At 37.8% G+C, this 7,679-nt stretch overlaps 1 pseudogene across 1 annotated transcript; it reads left to right on the top strand.

Annotated features, from left to right (window-relative positions):
- The first annotated feature begins 5,308 nt into the window (after positions 1–5,308).
- LOC147832835 (uncharacterized) lies at positions 5,309–7,377 on the top strand (annotated as a pseudogene). Its single transcript, XR_015514975.1, has one exon. The product of XR_015514975.1 is annotated as an uncharacterized LOC147832835, transcript variant X1 (transcript).
- Positions 7,378–7,679: the final 302 nt, after the last annotated feature.

Here is a 7,679-nt window from a genome sequence, read left to right on the forward strand (position 1 = left end):
TTATTTTCTACCCGCTATCTTAGTTTCTCTTTCTGTGATCGTCTTATAAATACTTCCCTCCCAGAAGCATGTGACATCATGCTCCTCAGCCAGGACATACGCTAGGGCTTCCCCTACCATAATAAACCTAGAACATGGATTGAGGTAAAAACTCGTCAATGACAGGGAAGCTTTTTTATTAATATCTTGCAGTGGGGGTAAGGTGACTGCCGAGCTTGCTAAATCATGCTTTGACTTCAGGTCGTAGACCATTTCAAACTTGAACTGCTGTGATAGGCAAGTTCCCTCTCACGAACAACACAACAGACTTTGGCTTTTATCAATGACATCACTAGCATCTCTTCCCATCAGCAAGCCATTCATCCAGTTAATCGTCCTTTTCAGCTTGCATCTTGTTCGTTTCATTAATAACTTGCTGCAGTTCTACAAGTGTTAAAGGTCTGTTGGGGGCGGGGTGCATTAATTGCGTAAAAAAGTTAAAGTGTTATTTGTTTTCTGTGATTAATTATTCTAATCAAATCATTAAAGTCCCAGCCCTAAGTTAAATCCATTGTAAATTAATGTAATGAAAAATGTTTGATGGCTTCATCCACAATATTCCTAACTATGACCTATTTATCATTAGTTTGCTACAAGGAAATGATGCACAACAATAAAGCCCTGCACTCTACTCAAAGTATGTCAACATGCTGAAATAAATGTCTTAGCAACTTCTGGTTCACAGAAAATGTAGTGCCTCCTCTTCCATGTTGTGTCAAATAAAATTGTTTTCATGCCAACTTGCTACTGTAAACAGAAGCTCACAATGTTTTCCCTTCATAAACTCATCTGAATTGGTCTACTGCAAACTCAGTCCTGGAGGGCCAGTTTCCTGCAAAGTTTGGTTCCAACCCCAATCAGACACCCTGGGCTATCTAATCAAGCTCTTACTAGACTTTCTATATACATTAGAGCAGGTGAGTTGAGGCAAGCTGGAGCTAAAATTTGCAGAGAACTGGCCCTCCAGGACCGAATTTGGCCATCCCTGGTCTACTGTTTTGAATCTGGCATTGATTAGCAGTGCTGCATGTATAGGTGGAGTTATTGTATTTTGACATCTTAAAAACATTTTTAAAATGTGCTGCTCGTGCTGCAAAAGACATGAGTGTAATGGTCAACACTTTCTTTCAACACTTTTATATAAAAGGAATGAAAAAGCAGTGCACTGAAATGAAAAAAGCTGTTCTGTGTTAATGGCCCATAATACAGAACATAATGCAATGATTTTTTGGGAACCACTAAGCTAAAATAGTTTTAGACAGGTCTTGACTGCAACAGTGAACAGTCAAAATTCAAAAACAAAACAAAAAGTACCTACACCCACATCTGAACTTGCATACCAGTCCAGTAGCTACTACATATTTGAATTTAATTCACAGTTGTTAGAAAACTATGGTGTTCTTGTTTTAATGGAATTCAAATGTACTATATTTGCTATTCAATGAAATTACTCTTTGTCAATACAATCATTTTACGACAATACAATCGGTTCACATTTTGTAGTATGAATGGAAATGTAATATACTTGCCATTCAATACATTCAATGATTCACTCTCATGGTTAAATTCTCTCACCCAAAGACACTGTTATTTATTTATTATTTACATATTATATTTTTTGCTTATCTTATCCAAAAAAAAATTGTTTTGTTTTAATTCGATTTTTTCATTCAGTGAAGTGAAATGAACCTATAATCCAGTTAAGACACGCCTGAAACTTCTTTAGCTGTGTGGTTCCCTAAAAATGATTGCACACAATGTTCATCAGCCAATCTGTATCACATTCAACAGCCCCAAAATATAAAAATAAATATATGGCAATGTTGATTTCTGTCAGATTCTGGTTAATTCAGTTTAGCTGAAATGTATTTACATAATCCTTTTAACAATGGATATTGTTCTTAAAGTAGTGTCAATGTCTGAGCAAGAACAAGATGACCATGGCAGGGGAAAATCCCTTAGTCTATGAAAGAAACCTCGGGAAGAACCCAAGCTCAATTAGGAAACCCATCCTCTTCTCATTGACCTGCATGAGTAAGATCTTGTGTTTTGTGTGGCTAGAGTGGTTACACAAAAAACTCTGGCATGAAATTGGAAGAAGAAACCAAAACTGATTCAGTTTAGGACACTGACAGAAAATAATGAAGCTAAAAAAATGGAAAAACTATGATCCTAATATATAAAGAATGAAATTCTGAAATATTTAATGCTGGGGGAATTTAAAAAAAAATAAAAAATAAATTAATACCTGTAATACCTGCATCTTCAAGGAAAAAGTCATTCATTATTAATTTTCATTATTTGTTGTTTATCAAACATTCATAATTTTAATGTGTAGATTTGGTCTAATTAATAATAATAATAATAATAATAATAATAATAATATCATTATTATTAGTAGTAGTATTATCATTATTATTATCTCAATCATTTTAGAATATAATATAATCAACAGTCCTAATAACCCTTCGGGCCCTTATCATTCACCTGGTGCAAGATGTGCGTGGCCGATTTGTTGTTATTTTCAGATCAGCGCTACCCTAATTTTTATGTTTTGTACCTCGTTGTTTAAATAACAAATCCATTTGTGTCACTTTGTGGACTCAAAGGTGTGCCGGTGTAAAAGGAGGTGCGTTAAGGTGCATTGTTCAGACCTCCTAGTTTTTCATATTAGGTAGCCTACTATTAGAGCTGTAATCGGGCCATAAATATTAGGCCCGAGCCTGACAGATACATTTTAATTGACAGCTTTATAAAGCCCAAACCCGTTTATAGCCTAACATTATTCAAATGTGCACCTGCACACAGCTCTCTTACCTTTTTTCAAGAATGAGTCATTTATATGTTTCTAGCATAATTTATTCGTAACAAACATAGGCTATAGGCCACTTGGAAGTTGGAACAAAGAAATAAAATAAGTCCTGTAACATCGTAACACCTCAGCACTCTAAATAGGCCTAGGTACATACACTTAGCCTTTAAATTGGCCAACACACCAATGAAAAGAAGTTTTTCTTAACAAATAAAATTAAAATAAATTTTACATTTTGCAGGTATTTGGCAATAACGAAATTAAGATAAAGGCTCTGGGAAATTTGTTTCGCCACTTCTCTTCACAATCTGGCTTCAAGGCTTCTTTTAACCAGTCTCCATCATTGTAAGCTGCTTGCTTTTCTATCTGTTCCATTGCTTTTTTAGATATTTGCTTAGACTTTACTTTGTAGCCTGACGTGCGTCAAATGCACAAAATGCCCAATCCGTGCCACAGGATGTCTAATCCAATCTTTGCATTGACTTCACATGTAAATCACTCACACTTTATCCACATCTGCTTACTGCACAGGCTGCAAAACAGTTCCCCCGCTCTCATGTAATGTTAAGATTGTGAGGGCGAGGTGAGCCTTCATTTTTTGAGAGACATTTAAATACATCCTGACTGCTGCGAATGCAACGTCTATTTATATATGTTTTAATAAAAGCAAGTTTACATTTGTCCACCTGTCGGGTTTCGAAGTTGTATGCATCACCATATGGGGCGTAAGAATAGAACGTGTGTTTGGATATAACTCACTTTTTTGACCACACTTCATTATTATAGTTCATTTTTTCAATTGCTGGAAATTAGAACTGAATTTAGATATAGTTTTGAAGCAAATCTTTGCGCTTTACAAATGAAATTAAATATGCAGGCTAATGGATGTCTTCACTTGAGTAAGTTCAAAACTTTTCCTTATTCCACAAAGTAAAAGAGTAAAGAGTAACAGTAAAGTAAATAGGCCAAATGGAGGAGGCTCATTCTTTATACTCATGCTGCAGTTGGTCTGTTTAACTATTTTCTCGCTAGTGAAGCATTCAGTTTTTCCACTTACAAAGCCTGCCATGTAAATAACAAATACTCCATGGTGTGATGCAACTGACTCTTAAAGGAAATGGGAGATGAGACTCTGAATTGTTTAATGCATTTTATGCTCAAAACACACTCATAACTCATTAGGAGAGTAAGTACAACCCTGTAAGACCATGCTTAAGGGTGTAGAGCCTATTTTTATCAAATATAAAAATATAAAAAGTATCAAAAGTGTATTCGGACACACCCTTAATGTTTTTGCACCATTCTCTTTAGACTTTGTGCCCAGACAGTTAAAATAGAGCCAGGAGTGTTGTCCCAACAAAAATTGATTAAGTTAGCTTAACCGTTTTTAAAAATTTATGTAGATTGACAATAAAACAATTAAGTTGTACCAAAAAAAAACTGAAGACTTGTGTTGTTTCGACTCATTTTAAATTATCATTTTTAACAACCTGTAAAAGTCATTTTTTGAGTGATAGTATGAGAAAGACCCAGTTTTATTGTTATATAATTTTATTTATTTATTTATTTATTTATTTATTTATTTATTTATTTTATTTACTTAGATATAATATTTAATAAAATTACCACATAATATTTGACTCAAATATTTTAAAAATGTGTCTTTTCCAGTTAAATTTAGAGACCAAGCCCTCAGTCAGTTTAGCATGCGCTGCATATAACTACAACTAAAAATAAACTGTAATGTGATCATCCAAATTCCCAATAGCCAGAACACAAAGGAAGTCTTATCCCATCATTCAAACTTAAATATGCGTTTATGGTTCCTGCACACCATTTTAACCAGCCTTAGAGTGTCATAAATGTTGCTTAATTGTGGAGTAATTACAAAAATGCACTGGCACAATAGAGTCCGGTGTTCTCAGGCATGAAGTATGGTGCTGATTGATTATATTTAGCAGTAGCAGAGTGACCGGCCTTTCCCAAAAGCATTTGACTAATTACATGGTCAGAGGTCAAAGAACTGGCCCCTTTTGTGTCCATTCAACTCTGCCAAGACAAATCAGATCGGCTGACAATCTCACTTTGTGTGCGATGCTCTCTTTAATCTATGAGAGAGGATGATCATATCAAATATTCGTCATGCAAGAATGGCATCTAACCTTGAATGCCAGAGTTGAAGGCGTTTGGTCTGATCCGCGCACTCAAAAAAGAGCGCAGAGGTCAAGAGGTCAAACAGCTTCTGTTGTCCGGCATGAGACAGGAATGACAAAAATGTGACGTGAAAGCCGATGCGAATGTGCAATCAATTAAAGGTGTCATATTTACTAAACAAAGCACTTAGAGCCTGTCTGCTTTAATATGCTGATTTATTGAAAGACGCTGGTTAAGTGTGTAAGGATGGGAATCTTAACTGGTTTGAGCAGTATGCTTTTTTTTTCAATTTTATATGAAGTAGTTTGACTGAACATATATTTGAAGGAAGGAATATGATTAAAATTTCTGGGTTCCACGCAATCGATTTTTGTTGGGAAAACATGAAGGAAGTAAGCTAACGTATTAGTTTTTTACATATTTAAATCGATTTAGTCTTTGGGAAGTTGTCACCTAAAGAAACTCAAGAATTGTGGGGTTTTCAACACAGGCTTATTCTGAAAATGTATCCCTATATAAATTTCTGGAGGTCTTTTCATCTTTAAAACCAACTCTAGGGCAGTATGACTTAATGGGTCAATGAACTTAATGACAGTATGGGTCAATCGATGCTTTTGAAAACACTATTAGTTGGGTTTAGGGAAGGAAGAGGGTGGGTAAGTCAATCAGTCGACAGCGGCCACTGGTGGATTTATGGGAGAACAGCAGGCGTGAATGGCACTTTTGAGATTACAAAAAGTGTACACAGAGGCCTCTGGTCGATTCGCAAAAACAAATACTGCAAAAAACTTAGCTCCTTGGGCATATTTGGCGCTCTCCAGGAATGTATATAAAGGTACGTTTTCAGAATGAGCCTGGGATGGTTATTTCAACTCATTTTGAATAAGTTGTTTGAACAAACAGCAAATGCAATTTTTGAATGAAAAAAGAAAGAAAGAAAGAAAGAAAGAAACAAACAAACAAACATTGAATAGTTCAAAGGCCAAATGATCATTTTAGAAATAAATTAATAACTAATCTTTTAAATACTGTTTGTATAATGTCAGAAGACTTACATCAGATTGTTTCATCAGATATTTAAAAATGATAATTTGACAAAATCAGGTAACAAAACAAACAAAATGCATCTTCATTTACAGTCAGTTCCTCAGTTTAAGTATACCTAAAATTATGTTTTAGACTCAATAAAAATAAAAAGTCTGTTAGATAGCTATCAGATTCTGTGTCGTTCCATGTGCTCCATGTTTGTATCACATGATCCCTTTTTTCTGTTTCCCCGCATTTATTGATGTTCATAAGTTCCACCTGTGTCTCACCCCTGTTTGTAATTAGTTTCATCCTGTCATGTGTATTTATATCCCTGTATTTAGTTAGTCCATGATATGGGATTGTACTGTTTACACCTCATGTCATTCCTGGCGATCCTGTGTTTTCAGGGTCTTTTAAGTGAGTGTCTGTAAATAAATTTTCATGTTTGATAACTCCTATGATTCTGTGCCTTTGTGAGAGAGCCAGTCATGACAATACTGGACTATAAAACAAAACAGTTTGCAGCACTTGTTTTCCCCCATTTTTCTTTTTATAGTCTTTTTTTGCCCCAGTGTTTTCTTTTTCTCTCCCGTGTCTTCCAATGGACCACCACCCAGAGTTTCTTCTCCTCCTGCTGGAGCAGGGGGAACAAAGCCTCAAGGACCATACCAGTCAGTATCTTGCTTTAGCAAATAACACCACCAGTTGTCCAGACAAAGTTCTTTGTGACTTCTACAACACCAGCTTGAACTCCACCTGCAGAACCCTGTGATCAGAAGATGGTCCTCGGGGCGATTTTGCCACATATGTAAAGTGGACATTGGCGAGGAATGGATCTCCATTCACCCTCTGTGAGCGGGTAGATCTCGCCAGTGCCACTCCTAACCCAGTGACCAGCCCAACTCCCATCTGCAGGGAGCGTGTGCCAGAGTCCACCGCAGACGGAGAGCCACCTGCAGAATGTGAGCCATCGCCATCACGAGCGACAGAGTGGAAATACACCAGCTAGGAGGAGCTTAGCGAATCGTCTAACCAGGTGCATGAGCCAGCAACATCGGCGAATGTGGGAGTCCTGGTGGACATCAAGTGGCCGAGCGAGAGTCCCGCCCACCTACCCACCGCAGAATGTGAGCTGACATTGGACCAGAATGTGCTGCTCATCGACTTCACGCCAAAGTCCTGCACCTTCCACTGTTTCCAAACAGCAAATGTTTAATTACAAATTCTAATGAGCTGTTTCCAGACAGCCTCCCCAGCCCCGTTGATCCCCAAGGACGATAGCTCCAGGGTCATGAGCAGCATCCCACCCAACCCACTCTCTTCACCTTCGCTGATGTCATCGGCTACAAACATACAGCCAATTCCAGCACTGCTGCAGTCAGCCAGTGCCCCAGCTCACCCTCCAGCTCCAAGAGAAGAGGTCTCACTGAGGTTTTGCCTACCTGCATCGTCAACCTAAGGTTGACGCCCAACGTCATCTCCTCCGCCCTCTGAGCTACGGACTTCACCTTAGCCCTCTGACCCTACGGCTCTACGTTGGCTCTCTCCTCCCTCGTGTTCTCCATGGGCCGTCAGCTCACCAGCTCCACCAGGCTTCTCTATCTCTGCCTCTGCCTCTGCCATCACCCTGCCTCTGCCTCTAGAC

The sequence above is a fragment of the Danio rerio genome, chromosome 18 (assembly GCF_052040795.2).
Source record: "Danio rerio strain M-AB ecotype USA chromosome 18, GRCz13ab, whole genome shotgun sequence".
NCBI lineage: Eukaryota > Metazoa > Chordata > Actinopteri > Cypriniformes > Danionidae > Danio > Danio rerio.